This window comes from Aedes albopictus, chromosome 1 (assembly GCF_035046485.1).
Source record: "Aedes albopictus strain Foshan chromosome 1, AalbF5, whole genome shotgun sequence".
Classification (NCBI taxonomy): Eukaryota; Metazoa; Arthropoda; class Insecta; order Diptera; family Culicidae; genus Aedes; species Aedes albopictus.
In genome coordinates, this window is record NC_085136.1 from 141,910,772 (window position 1) to 141,927,378 (window position 16,607).

The following is a 16,607-nucleotide window of genomic DNA, read 5'->3' on the forward strand; positions in this document are numbered from 1 at the left end:
ATTATCTTTTGCTAACCGTTCATAAGATTGTCAAAAAGCCGCTTTTGATGTGCTGCATGCATGGGTTTTGCTGACTTTGACCACTTCCGGCGGGTCACCCGGAACCGATTCCATAGCACTACCGGTTGTCCCAAACATGATCTGACACTATTTTCTTGCTAACTGTTCATCACGTGGCATAAAAAGCCATGATTTGAGGTGGCGCATGCATGGGTTTGGTTCACTATTATATCTGAATTTGACTACTTACGGCGGGACACCGAGAACCGATTCCGTAGCACTACCGGTAGTCTTCTGGTTTCCGGAAAGCTCAAGCGGATGATGCCTAGGATGTGGCGGTTCGACAGTGCAGTCTGCTGGAACAACGGACAAGTTACGGAATACGGATCGGATGGCGATGATGGGCTGGTATTCGTGCTATTGCACTCCCTGAGTAAAGTAGGGTGACACCTAGCTTGACACGGTGAGTGGGCTAATGGTACGATTGCCTCCGTCCTTGGTAGGCCTCCGGATACGTTCACTGCCTACTAGGCTCGGATATAACATTCTCGACTTACGACTTATGGACACGAACCCCATGAAAGAACGTGTCCGACCCTCGATTGACCTCCCTGTTCCACAGACATCCAAGAGATCACGAAAGCTACTAGATATTACGTATGGTGATAGCGGTGCGGAGGAGGACCCTGAAGAATGGAAGATCAAACAACAAGCAACGAAGCAGCAGTGGCAAATCAGTTTGCCAGAACAGGTGCAAAAGCCACAAGGGCAAGAGAAGGAGCACCAACAGATGCAGCAGCAACAGCCATACGGCGCATGGAAGAGAGTACCAAAACTACCAAGGGTAGTGGTAGCCAAAACGCTAGTAGACGAACTGACCAAATACGTCGACAAATGAAGCAACGTGCACAAGGACATCAAAGCGTTAGTGATTCAGATCCAAGGGGCTCTTGGATCGGCAGTAAAAGAGTGGAAGAATATGGCACAGAAAGCCGAAGAAGCTGAGAAGGAACTCTCGGCAGCCAAGACAGCCAGTGAGGCAAGTCGAACGTCGGAAGCGAGAAAGCAGGTCACCAACGCAACCGTGAAGGAAAGCAGGGTGGTGGGAACTACTCCTTCTTCACGCCCGAAGAGCCCACGGGCATTGCCAGGAGATGTTAGACCTGGCGGCTCCAAGAAACATAAGGACGCTCCAGTTACTGGTGCACGCTATCCAGTAGAGAATGTCGTCGCAAACGGCCATACCCCGTGGCAGGTCGCCGGCAAAAGAAAAGTGAAATCGGCCGATAAAAACAGGTCACAAAAACGGAAGCTCATCAAGAGGAGAAATAAACTTCCATTGTCAATGCAATCAACGCGGATGTTCTGCGCACCATGCGAACCAATCCGGACCTAATGGATCTAGGGGAAGACGTGCAGAATATTAGACGCACCCGCAATGTGAAAACGATCCTCGACTTAAAAAAGGGATCCAGCAGCTCTTCCTACTTACAAAGAGCTTACCGAGAAAGCTATGGGCGACAAGGAGTAAAGATCGTCGGCCTTGCAGATGACGTGGTGATCGAGCAAACACGAGAGGAAGTAGAAGTACTGGCATTGGAGGCGATAGATGTTGTATAAGATGTTGCATAAGATGATAAAGTGGAGGCCATATGCGTGCATGCCTCCATTAAGGCGCATGTAAAATGTACGCATATCGCCGCCACTTTAACATCTTATACAACATCTTATACGATGACTGGTTGACTGGGAAGCTATCTCTAGCTCACCACAAGACCAAGATGGTTGTCTTCAGCAGCGATGCCAGATGATTTTCTGTATCACTCTTTCAAAAATCTGTATCCCATACGAAATTTGGGAGAGAAATCTGTATCCTATACAAATCAAAAATCTGTATTCCATATAAACGCAATCTGTACAGATGCTCAAAAATCTGTATAATACAGATAAATCTGTATATATGGCATCCCTGGTCTTCAGCAACTGGAAGAATGTGCAGCATGCGAGAATTGTGATTGGCGAGTGCATTCTAGACGACCGATTGAACTTCAACAACCCCGTTGGCAGATGAAATAGCCTAGGGCTAAAAATCTCGTTAATACAGATAAAAAAACCGTTGTCTACGCCTGCAAGAAGCCCACGGTGGTGATTTCGGCACTATCCCGGATCATACGTAACAACTCAGCGAGTATCAACAGCAAGCGGAGAGTATTAGCAAGTGTATAATAAAACATCGTCAGGTACGCAGGTCCAGTGTGGTCAGCGGCATTGAGAACGGAAGAAACCGCGTTCAGCTGAACCGTACCTTCAGGCTGATGGCGATGCGCGTGTCGAGTGCGTATCGAACCATCTTGTCAAACGCCGTGTGTGTGATAGCCGGGAGCATCCCTATCAGTCTTCTACTGGAAGAAGATAGCGAATGCTACAGGTGCCGAGACACAAGAGGAGTTCGGAAGAGAGAGCGAGCCAGCACACTATCCAAGTGGCAACAGCAGTGGAATAACGCTGCGAATGACAGGTGGAACCATCGTCTAATCCCCAACGTGTCGATGTGAATCACCAGAGCACACGGGGAGGTTAACTTCCACATGACGCAATTTCTGTCTGGTCATGGGTACTTTAAGCCGTACTTGAACAGATTCGGCCATGCCAGGTCACCGATATGTCCTGAGTGTCGGGACACAGAAGAAACGCCAGAGCAAGTCATCTTCAGTTGCCCAAGTGCCGACAATATCGTCGAACGTATGTGCAGCAGGGATTGGCGACATGCACCGTGCAGTGCGAAAAAAACGTGTGCTTCACACAATCTCAAGTGCTTGTCTTCCGTTTTGCCGAGAGACAGAGCACAGATAGAAAAATTCATGTAAAATTACGCCAACAATAATGCACATAAAGGGAATGCGATGATTGGCGTAAAATTATGCTCGAGCTGAATTTTACACGTCTTGAATTTTGTTCGAGAGTAGATTAACACGTCCTCGTTGAAATATCAATCGTCGTGTAATGTTTTGTTTACATACGGTGAATTGAATGGACAAGTGCAATTAAACTGCGAAACCAATACTGAAGTGAACATTCGATAGCGGACATTTGGGAAATCATTTAAAAATCAGTTGCCATAACATATACGTAGGGGATTCTAGGTTTGAATAAAATAAGACACAGACGTTGTTGTTTGAAATTTTATTATTTCGCGTGCGTATCAGTTGAAACAGTTCAACAAAACCGAGCACTGCACAGAAGCATAATAAGTTTTTCAGGATGCACACAAACACATTTTTACACAACCACTTTTTGCTAATGGATGCTTACTTATTTCGCATATTGGCAAAGTCCAATCATCTTGCCTACTTCTAGCTTTGCCGTCACCTAATGAAGTTGCTCTTTTACTACAAACTTTCGAACAAAACTCTTTGTCACAATATTTATGCTATTTTAATACGCAGAAGTCAGGAGATAACTGCCCCTGGACATGTTTGGGCACCGTATCTGAAGGCCGTGTTTTTTCCTGCAATGAGAACAGTGAAACACAGTGATCGACTCTTCCGGCGCACCAATTTTTACAAATGCCACAAAACTACTTGGTATCACTTACGTTGACAACAGTAATCAGGAAAATTGTGCCCGCATTTCGCCCAAAGCTGTGTACCGATAGTTTTTTTATGAAGCACCTTATAAAACACCTATTTGAAATTTAATTTGTGATCAATTTGTGCGACCCCGACCATGAATGCAAACACAAGAAACCAAACTAAAACTGAATATGGCTGCCGTATCTCACCTCGGTTGGTTGCGGTGGCAATGCATTGTAGTAGAAGTCGTGTAAAATTAAGATGGATTAAGCGGAAAGTTAAGAGCAGATTGTAAACCGTCGAGCATGGTAATGCAAATGTCAGAATTGTGATTTAAATTTCCACTACTTTTGGCATTCTCTGCATGTGCATGATACTTCGCATAAATTCACGCCTTAAATATTATTACATGATGCCTTTTTCAACGATTATTTGAAATACGCTTTGACTAATTTTAAGATTTTCTTTCTGTGAGACGTATGAGTAAGAGCTTTCGTAATTGCGCGAGAGACAAACCGCAGCACTAGCTCTATGGCGCAGGGAGTAATGCAAGCTGCTTCGGACTGTGCTTGTCACCAAACAGAAAAAAAAAACACTTTATAAACTAACTAAAGAGTTTGTGTTTTCGGCAAAGTTGTTAAGCTTGCCCAGGATTGACAAGTGATAGGTCGTTTGATTCGAAATTTTCCCAATCATGCGTAGTATCAAGCCAAGTGCAAAGCACGGAGACAAGCACCGAGAGAGTGCATACGACAAAGCGTGAGAGACAGGAGAGCTCCAGCGCGCGGCAAAGTAAGCGAGCAACACACAGCCGATTGCACGTAGGTATTCATCTCCTTCTGGTTTGTTGTGCTGTCTCGTAGCAGCGTGTGCGGCACGCAAAGAGTTTTGAGTCGCACTCTATTCATGTTCCCCAAGGAACTTTCCTTGGGTCTTGTTTAGTTGTTTCTCATAAATGGTTTAAGCCTCATCTTGAAACTTTTCCTCAGAAAATCTTTCTGAAATTCCACCTAGTTTTCTTCAAAAAATTACATTGGATATTCTTTCAAGGAGTGCTACATAAATTCATGCTTAACATTTCTGAAGGAATTCATTAAGAAATATTATCAGATTTTTTTTTTCTAGGAAAAACAAATTTCCCAAGAACTTCTACTAGGAATTTCTTTAGAATTTTCTCCAACTATTTCTTAAAAAGATGCAATCGCAGGGCATTTTTTTTTCACAGATTCGGAGATTCTACCAGAAGCTACTATAGGGCTTTCTCTATAAATTCAAAAATTTATCAAAAAGGTTTTTCAGTTATTGTGGCTTGAATTTCTCCAGAGATATTTGGAAACTCCCCTAGAAAATTCTCAAAAGATTCTTCTGAATTTTTTAAGTTTTTTTTTTAATTTCTTTCAATTTATGAATTTTAAAAGAGTTTCTCCACAGGTTCTCCAATAGTTCTTTCAGGTATTCCCCAGGCATTAATTTGCATTTTATTCATAACTTTCTTTTGGAATTATTTAAGATTTTTTTCAACGACTTTCTCAATAACTTCTGCAGAAATTGCTCTAAAATCTATTTCTTAGCTTCACTTCATCAAATCCCTTCAGAAATTGCATAAGTAATTTTTCTGAGCATTCTTCAGGAGTTCTTCCAAGGATTTTTTTTAGAAAATTCTCCATATCTCATATTTTTTTATAACGACAACTTTTTATCTCGACGAATTCTTCTGAAAACACATTGGAGCACCCCTCCGACTATGCTCCCCCATCCTTACCATCATCAGCTGGCAGCATCGTCAGCATGAGCAGCAAAAAAGAAATGTCAGATTGAATCAAAACAAACCACACCAACCGAGAGAGAGAACCTCACGCACGTGTTGCTCCTACGTTAAATATGTCAAAGCGATGTGTCAGTTTGGTTGCTGTCTCGCTCTACATTCGAACGACGATTCCAACGGCGATTCGAACGGCGATTCCAAAAAATGACGGTTCTGATTCGTCGTGTTCAGTTAGCAAATCCACGTACAATATTTTAGTTTGTATCAAATATTTAAAATTTTTATTTTTACTTGCTTTGAAATTTTCTACCAAACAATATCATAGATCGTAACACGAATAACACAACAAATTGTCTGACATACAATTGTGATAGAGTGACAATACAAACGCAGAAAAATAATGATTTAAATTGACAAGCTTTGCTTAAGTATGTTATGAATAAAGTTTTCCCTTCTTCGCCAATTTTAGGATCATGCATAACGAAAATTTATTGATTTTCTCTTAAAAATAGTTACGATTGTTCATAATCACACCTTTTTTTTATTCGGCCGATCGTTTCGAAACTAATATTTGAAGAAATGAATAGTAATTCAGTGAGTTTTGCTATTTCAACACGTACATGTTTGAGCCGGGGTTGCTACGCAGCAAGTAAAGTTTGGTTTCGCACATTTAAAAAAATGTAAAAAAAAATAACTCGCGAAGTTCGTTCCGACAAGTTCCAAAATTATCGTCATCCGTCGCAGATTCCGGTGAGAAGATGTACATATTTTCTAACCCGGAAAGATACCATTTGACGGTAATAAGTGACCACAAGGTTTTCTTTCTTCACTTTCCGGGCTGAGATCCGCCACTTTGAAAGAGCTGTGCCTCGCCTTTTATTATTATTATTGACTTTTTATTATGGGGAAATTCAGCCCGAGGTTGGTTCATCCCCACGCCTCGCCTTTCGTTTTGTCGTGAATATTTCGAAAAAGGCAAAGGAGTTTTGGTTTGATTGCTGTTTTTGAAAATGGTGGTCATCAGTGGGTGGTTTATTAAATATAAATTTAAAAATATAAATTAAATAAACGAGACATTAGGAAGGAAGTGTGCGAAATGGGTAACTTAACCCTTGTAGAAACAATAAGGCAAAGCAGAAAAAAAACTGCGAAGACCCCATGTGAATAACACCGATCATACATAATAGGAGGTTCGACATTAGATCTATAAAAACAACCCAACAATTGGGGAGATCTTTCCAATATTACACATTTATTCACAGCTTTTTTATCCACATTTTCATATATTTAAAACATATTCATCAACATGTTATCTGGATCGTTTGGTACAATATGTTCACTAGACCTGTTCACTTTGAAACTTTTTTTCTCCGATTCTCCGTGACACATCAAATTATCAATCCACATGTAAAACCAAGTCTTCAGTCCAAAATTGAGCCAAATTCATGAAGATTTAAAGGTGTATCAAATCGATTTTGTGTTTTTTTAGCCGTTTTCACAGAAATTTACTCAGAAATTCACAAAATTGCTCCGAAAATAAGCCGGAGATACCGTTAAGAAATAGTTAGAACAATACTCTACAACTTTGCCGAAGACACTACGGTGTTTGAATTGCGTATTTCGAAGTTATTCAACAATTTTAGTTAAAATATCACGAAAAAACACGATATTTTTACGATTTTACATATAAAAGTCATGTAATTTTACATTGTTTTACGTGACTAAATTAAATAACGATTACTCCTTTGTATAACGAACATTTCGTCCATACATCGTTTTTGTGTAGGAATTCGTTTTCATTGACTAATTATCAAAAGTATGTCACGTTGATACTAAAAATCGCACAGAGTTACCAGCACGAATTAAAACAAAGTTACCCATGATTAAGACGTCATGCCATCGTATTCTAATGTCTTTTGATTTAAGTATCAGAAATGGTGCAGATGGTAAGGCTCGAGCTTGCGGATCAGAAGGTCCCAGGTTCAAGCTCAAATACATGATACACTTTTTTTCTTTCATTGTAGCAGTTAGGATGATGAATCTGCCATGACTTACACGCAATCTCCCAAAGAATAATGATCGGGACCTGCCAATTAAACCCATTCCAGGACTAGCTAGATATTTAGTTTATACTTGTTGACAATAAATCGTGTCGACGAGATCAGCTGGGCGAAATATCGAGCATCTGTTTGATAATGATCAATTTAGCTAAAATACGATGATGAAACTGCTTCTGGATGCAACATTTTACAGACAACTGCGAGTGGAGCTTACTTGTTATCTATCTACCCATAAATCAGCACAACTACACGATGAAGGAAAACTTCATTCTTACTATGCACTCTACGGTTCCGAAACAATGCTATGATGCCAAATTGCAATGAGATGCAGTGCGTAGTTTCATCAACTTATAGCAGGATCGAGACGCAAAAAATGCTATTCCAAGACTCGAACCTTGAATCTTCGAATCCACAATCTCATGCTCAACCAACTGCACCAAATTTAAACTGATGCAGATGAGACAAAGAAGTGTAATGACGGTTTAGTCATGGATAACTTTGTTTTATTTTTGTGCTGGCAACTCTGTACAATTTTTTTTTGCCAACGTGACAAGCTTTTGATAATTAGTCAATGAAAACGAATTTCTACACTAATATGATGTATGGTCAAAATGTTCGTAACACATAGGAGCAGTGTACGCAGAATATGCCACCGCAAGCGAAAAATAGGCAACAAAGAAGGCACGGCAACAACGCTTTGTTTTTTCGTTAGCAGATAATGACAAAATCGCTCGCGAGTTTGTTCACAACAAAAACGGTAGGAATATTTGTCCCGTTCTATTCACATCGTGATTTTCGCATTGTTTTACAAGTGAAACTCAACTGTGAGGTTTGTAAGAGTCTTATTTCGTCCAAATGCTTATGAATTCGATAAAGTGGGTCGAAAATTTCAGTAGAAAAGCCGAAATATCAGCACACGCACGGCAAGCGATGTTTGTTTTATTGCTCTCATCGCCTGACATGCGTTTGTTGCGGAGCGCCTTCGTTACCAACATGCACCGCTTAGGACAAAGCGTTTGTTTTTCGGCGTGATTCGTTTTTCGTACCCTGCATAGGAGCAATAGCTCATAAAATTAGTCACCTAAAACAATGTAAAATTACATGACTTTTACATGAAAAATCGAAAAAATATTGTATTTTTTGGTGATTTTTTAACGAAAATTGTTGAATAACTTTGAAGTACGCAATTTAAACACTGTAGTCTCTTCGGCAGAGTATTGTTCTAACTATATTTTAACGGTATTTTCGGTACCTTTTTGGTGCAATTTTCTGGATATTGAAGTACATTTTCGTGAAAATGCTCGAAAAAACACAAATTCGAATTGATACACCTCTAAACCTTTATCAATTTGGCTCATTTTTGGACTGAAGCCTTGTTTTTGCATGTGGATTGATAATTTGATGTGACACGGGTAGGTCAAAAAAAGTGAACAGGTCTAATGTCCACGCATCCTTCCTCCCCTGTAAATTCGAGAAGTACCTTGCCGAAAGAAAATATTCTGTACTCCAAGTATTTCGAAGAATCATCTTTGCGCGTAAATACAACGCAGTAGACCTGGCCGCTCTGATGCATGTGTCATATCTATGAGCCAGCACCAATATTGACAAGAAAAGTAACACGATTGCTTTCCAGGGTGATTCCGTACTGGCTGCGTATGTATAAGATTAGATAAGAGTAGTTACGATTTTTCAAAGATGCTTTGACTGTACCTAACTCAATTCAGATATCATAGAAACACTTCAGTAATTTTTTTTTTGTAAAAACAAACTTTAATCATACCGATAATAATCTAAAAAAAATGTAGTCGAGCTGCCAAATTTCATCAATTAAAATAGGCGGTGTGCAGGACTGCCATATTGTAGGTTCCTCGTTATAGAAAAAGCAAGGTGTTGAATGTCATCAATTATTGTATGAAGTGCCAAAAAGGAGAGTGGGCTCATCAAGTACTTTGACAAATATGCACTCTACTTCAAGCGCATAGAATCTGCTTCCAACAAAATATTCATATACCAGCATCCAAAGGATCGCAATATATATTAAGATTTCCGATTGATGCTTTGTAACTAAAAGGCTGTGACTGAGTGTAGAATAAACTGAAGTTAAAATACACGTTAATGAAAAAAGGTTACGCAAACTTATCGCAGACTGTTAGAAGACAGCTTCTACTTTGACCAGGAATCTTGACCTACGCGAAGTTGTAAAGGAGACAACTACGTTATGGATGTGTTGGAAATGCAAGGGATGTAAATATACAATAAACCTAATTATTAAAAAGATGCCTAAAATCTCAAATTCAGATAAATTTCTTGCGAGATAGGTAACATGGATATCGAAGAGATGGATATTATTTTAGATAAAAATTCAACCTACAAGTCATACAGTAAGCAACAAACACATAATTTAAAAAAAGATTGCTTGAATTCCGAGATTAAATACAATCATACATTATTGGGAAGATAATATCTTTAAACGCACCAAAACTGGTACAAATCTCCAAGTAAATTATTTATTTGAGTTCAATTTTTAATTATTGTTTTCAGTCTTATCCAAAACCCCTTCTTTCAAAATATGAGCACCGATTATTATACTGAATAAGATTTGCAATAACATCATAGAAATACACAAAATATTGCGATGATTTACAGAAGTGCAAAAAACCGATGGTACGGATAGAATAGAGACCACCGGTGCGCAAAGGCGACCGATCATTATTTTACTCACATGGAAACGAACGACCGGTGCGAAAATGGGTGGGTAACGAAATTAAAAATCGTTAACGACGTGCTGTTACGTGTGTAGTATGAAGCCCACGAGTGGGCTTGGTCTTAGCAGGTGTGGCAAATGAGTAGCGCCAGAAGCTTGATGAGCGGATAAGCTAAATCAACGTAAACAACATCAACAATCTGTGGATCTAGCTGTGGATATCTATCCATGGAGCAGTGAGCACAGCTGCGTGAAAGTGATTTCAGGCCAAACATAACTAAAGGTCCTATCTGCAGAAGAGAGGCTCTTTTTGGTTTCCCTCTCTTTCGTTAATATCTCAGCTGTTTATTTGAATTATGATTGTCTCTTTGCAAAGAACGATGGTCAAAACAATCGTCTTTTGATTTGTACTGCAAAAGTAGTTGAAATGGTACACTACATTGCAATAATTGAAAGAGAACGTGAATAAAGAGAGCCTCTCAAATTCAGGTAGGACTTATTGAAATGTTTGGCCAGATTTGATTGTGCGCCGGACTAGCGATACGAAATCGTGGGCTTGAATACCTCCAGAACAAAGTAATAATTTTCTTTGTGTTTCAATTTGTCAATCAAACATACACTTTGTAAAAGCAGACCCGAGCAGAGGGGAATATCAAATTAATAACTACGAAATCACAAAACCTGTTTTTATATCTTGTTTTGTTATTATTGAATTATCAAGGCATTACGTTTCCATAACATGTTTTGTTGAACAATCTTATTTTGTTATGACCAAGCAATTGGTATGCAGCCCTTAAATAACATTTCAATATTACATTCTGTTGTGGAACAAGTTTGGTTATTATTGTATTATTAAGAGTGCGCAAATACTTTATAGTATTGCTATCTAAACTAAAACAAATTTTGAAACAAAACCTACGTCATTCTACAACGTTATTTACAGCATTTGAGGGAAAGCAACTGCATATTCACTCATCAATTTGTCTTCCTCTTCCATTTATCATTACATCCAAACTGAGACAAAGTGCATGTCCCATATCACTAGCTAGTATTCCGTGGGAAAAAGTTTGCATAATGCACCAGAAAAACTGTTTAACGATTTTTTGAAAAGTGCGCAAAGTTAGGCCCTAGGTGCGCAAAGTATGGTACGCTTACGGTATCACATTTGATAAGAGGTGTGGTATATTACGTAACATGGAGGTGCTGTAATGTGTACAAAACAAAGTCCCTGCTGGGCGGCGCGAGGTTTTGCTAAATTTCTGAAATTGACTGAGTTGTAGCTGAAAAGTACCCAAAATACCAGCCACTGCCCAAGTGGCGCAGTACCCTGCATACATCTAAACGAGAACATAGCAGACGATATTGAAGGGTTTTAAGGTTTTCAAAGGGACGTTCCAGATTCCGCCTTTAACATGTGAATGTCAATGATAAAAATATCAATCTTATGGAGTAAACTTGTTTGAACGAAGCTAATACAGACAGCTGAATCCAAAATTGTAGATGGTTTTGAATGGGATTTTTCAGAAATATTTTGTATTTTACATGTTTTTCCTGTCGTTCCAGAGGATGAAGTCGGATCTACCTATTTGAAAGATAGGTACATGAATAGTTGAAAATACACCTATTAGGGAAGAGAGAAACTGAAGTTCGCATTCTCACATGTTGGTCTAAATATATAGAATTCTCAGCCATCACGTAGTCATATATGATGTAGAATAGGATGCTAAAGTGGAGGCCATACCCGACTAGATGAACATAACAAGAATATATCATAATTATATCTTAATTTGATATAACTAACAAATTATGTTATAATTTTGTTATGACATGGACTGTTTCAAACTTTTCCAAACTAAATTATAACAGAATATATTATAATCTTTTGTAACTAGTTTTGTTACAAATAAATCAGAACAAACTCTGTTATAACTTTGTTATTTTTGCAACTGAACAAAATAATCAGTTGCAAAAATAATATAATTATATCAGAATATGAAATAATTTTAATTTTTAGCTATATTACAAAAAATGAGAAATTTGATTAAGTATTTGATTAAGTATTTTTTTCATTGCTTGTAGAGCAAAAGGTCGATGGATAGCAGGTGAAAGATCAGAAAATGCTTATAAGGAAACAGCTTTATTCTATGTAATTGAAAAATTAAAAAAAAAAACATTCAATTGCTGTTGAGGGGCTGCAGTTTTGCTTGTTTTTCATTGCGTAGAATGCCGGAAGCGTATCCGGCTACCCTCGAAACTGAAAAGTAGTCATATTTTTTCAACTTTGAACCGATTTAAGTGAACTTCGACTTGTTTGAATAAGAAATCTTTTTTTTTATTGATTGGTTATGCGAATAGAACGATTGGGTTACGCGGTATTCCCAAAAGTCCAAATTTTCTGGAACATATCCTTATGCTATTGAGGGGCCCAGATGCAAAGAGGTGTAAGTGACCGTTTTGTCGAGTTTGAGCTGAACATATCAAAAAATCTTCAGATTTCAAGCTCACAGGAACTTTTTAAAGATTATTTTTATGATGATTAGAAAAATTACAGTAAATCAGAGAAAATTGGGTTGATATTGAAACTCCATACATTTTGAATGGGATGAAAAACTGGTGAAAAACTTCAAAGCTCATTTACTCGAAAGTGGGTTTTTTGTAACTTACACCCCTTTGCTTCTAAGCTCCTCTATTCTAATATCGGCGTTGTTGGAGTTAGCGTATTGAAAAGATATGGTCTCTCGTGAAACATGCTTCGTAATAACACTGTTGAAAACGCTTTGACATCCACGTGCAGCACAACAGAACATGTGCTCGATGAACAAATTGAGATTTGAATTATGAAAATGCTACGGTCAACCTTGCCTTGGACAGCAAAGCAAAATCAAGAAATTGACATTTATGCTTCGTAATGATTACTTTGAAGTCAATACTTTGGGCCTAGGCTGGGCAGATATGCTATTGGTGATTTGATGGTGCATGAAGAAGAAGAACGATGGTGTTTTGAAAAATCCTATCCCTACCACACAGGAGATGATTTTAAAATGCCTCTATAAAATCTAAAACAAAATCTAATTAAAAACGGTTTGATGTACGGTGTAAGACTTTGGACGGACTACATATTGAACGTATAAATTTAAATTTAACATTTTTTTTCTTGGTAAGGTACTTAATTTGTACCAATCACCAATTGGGTTTTTAAATTAAGAATAATATATTGATTTTTTGATTTTATTCGAAAGAGCACCTTTTTTAAGCCAGAATGATTTTTTTCAGATTTTTAAAACTTTATTTTAATTACAAAAAGATTTTTTGAAATCATTTTTTGACAGCTGGGCAACTGCTTGACAGCTCCGCCCAGTACGAAATGCGACGAGGGGTGATTCGATAAATCGCTCCCATACAAACTTTAAATCGATTTTCAAATAGGTTCCCGGGCACCAAAGTTCATGAAAATTTGGATTTCGGCTCAGTTTGGCATGTAGATTGTGAATATGGAATTATCTCAACACCACTAAACAAGCCAATTGCAGCTGGTCTATGGAAAATTCCACGTGTATAGCAATTCGGGTTTTTTCTTAACTCACGATGACCAGATCGGTTCAGTCGGATTTGTTTTTGATGGAAAAAATAAATCTGGATCAAATGAGATCAATATTGTCAAAATCGGAGAAAATTTATCGCAGATATAACCATTATATAGTTTACCTTCTTTATTTTATTGTCTGCTGTTTAATATTACGAAGCAAAAAATAAAGGCATTGCAACTTCTAGAAATTTCATCAGACTCTTCCGTATTTTTTATTTTATTCATTGCTATAATTTGAGTTTTGGGTAAATATAGCATCATAGCTATTGATATGTTTATCTCTCTCTTCTTGGCGTAACGTCCTCAATGGGACAAAGCCTGCTTCTCAGCTTAGTGTTCTATGAGCACTTCCACAGTTATTAACTGAGAGCTTCCTCTGCCAATGACCATTTTGCATGTGTATATCGTGTGGCAGGCACGAAGATACTCTATGCCCAAGGAAGTCAAGGAAATTTCCTTTACCTGGACCGACCGGGAATCGAACCCGTCACCCTCAGCATGGTCATGCTGAATACCCGTGCGCTTACCACCTCGGCTATATGGGCCCTCGTTTATCTTTGTATTAATTTCCTTCTTTCAATATCCCAGTCCCGTTACGGTGCCCAGAGATGGAATCCTCCTCAGAGCAAAACAAGAGAACAAAAAATCTGCACCACGCTCCCGCATCCAATGCCAGAGCGGCTTCTCTCGGTTTTTTTCACTTTCCTGCTTGCAGTTTGTGACACCGAAACATGTGCGGATTTGTTTGCACAAAAAAGTGCGTTTGCTCAAAATTGAGGCACTTTGTGCACCGGGAGTAAACATTAATATGCTTATGCTCATAAAATCAATAATTAACAAACGTACAAGTATTTATGTATGCAATTGTATCATGCAATGCGGCCGGAAAGATCATATCGCGTAAAACGCCGGTGAAATTGTCGATCAACTTTGCGGGAGCCTCAAAAATGATGCACAAAAATGTTACTCTTTGTGCTGATTTTTGTGGTTCGACGTTTCTCTTTGTTTTCGCATGCTTCCTCCTTGCGCTACGCTCCCGCACAAATGATAGCGGTGGGAGCGTACACAGATAAAGAGAACAAAAACATGCATTTGAGGCACATTGCGGGAGCAAATGACAAGCCTGACGGTGCCAAATTCCTATCACTTTTCTACGATTCCCAATTCTTATAGGTTAAGTAAAATTTTAGCTTCAAAAAGTGATACATCTGCAAATGAGTTTTTTTATCTCAAAATTGAGTAAACTTAATTGAATTTATATGTCATCTTAACAGTACTGCTATTCTAACCTCTAATTATAACGTCAAAAAGTACCGAACAGACTATGTATTACGAAGTAATGAATATTAGTGAGAGTGGAGATAGCGAATATGGTACCTACTAAATAATTCTAATCGCAATAAAAATGTCAACTATACGGACAATTCTGCTCAATTGATGATTGCATTTGTCTATTATAACTTTTTTCTTTCGATCTATTATTATTCAATCATGTATTGTTTGACATTATGTCATAAATATCTTTTTTCATTACTAAAAATAATCTAAAACAGAATAAAACTAAACAGCATCTGCAGAAGTAATCATATCGGCATATGATATAATTACCTTTTACCTTCGTTCACGTAGGTACGTGTATAATCGCCGTTCTCACAACGCGAACAAAACAAAAAAATAAAAAAAAATCATCTCCGTCTGGAAAGAATTTTTGTCGCCGCCAAAATGCACCCCATGACGAAGCTCAATCATAAATAGTCGACTAGCAACTTTTTCGTCGTTCTCTTTGTTCCGAAACAGCCGACGACGGGCCATGCGAACGCCACCACTGTTATTAGTGTTATAGTGCACATGTCTGCGCACCGCGATAGCGCTGTTGGTAAGAGAGAGAGGTTCATTGTTTGATCTTGCATTCAAATCTCTGTCTATTTTTGTCCTGCGACTGGCAAACATGAAATGGGGGAATGGGGAAACTGGCAATACGTAGAACCAGTGAAGCTTCTATCGTCCCTCACTGCAACTGCTGTGATAGCCTCATTGGTAAAGGCGACTGAAAATTTACGATAGCAGGATTGGAGGTTCAAATCCCGTCCATGTTTGTAAGTTTTATAATGAATTCGAATTTTTTTATGTGACCTATTATTTTCTAAAAATAGAATAACACACTTAAAATAATTACCCAAAAATGAGTAAAAAAAGTTAGTTTTTACCCTAATTTTGATTTCGGAATGTTATTAATAACTCTTTAATATCAAAATTTGTTATTGAAATATTTCCCAAATTCACTGCTATTAAGTTGTTATTGCCACTAACAAAACATGTTATTAAATAGATTTTTCAGGAACAAATTTTTGTTATGTGACTTGTTATTTTGCCGCTTATGACAGACAAGTTTATAACTCAATATGTTATGTTAATAACATGAAAATTACTAATTCCATTATGCAGTTATTTTGCCAAAATAACGCATTTTGTTCTGCTGTTGTTATTCTCTTCTGCTCGGGGAACTTATTACAGATTTGTGTGGTTCTGTTACCAGCTGAAACCTATGGGAATCTTCCGCATCGAAAGTTGTTGTTTGCTTAATCTACCCTTGGTATACGGTACTGTGACGAGTTCCTTTGCGAATGAAGACAAAAAAAAATCCGAAAGGTAAATAACGAGAGTAATTCGACCCCGTGCCGTTTGGCCTGTGCAATGTCACTAACACGGACTGGCTACTGGACTGCCGCGTTCGACCGGAGTGAAGAAATTTTATGAGAAAGAACATACAGTAGGTAAGCTCCTCAAGTGGGCAAGAAGTGTAGCGAAAATTGTCACCGTCATCCGATGACGACAGAAAGAAGTTGATTCGGTTCGTTCCGCTGCTGAAGAAGGGGCAAACCTCCGTTTTTTTTCTCTTTCTCTCTTGAGAAGCAAGTGG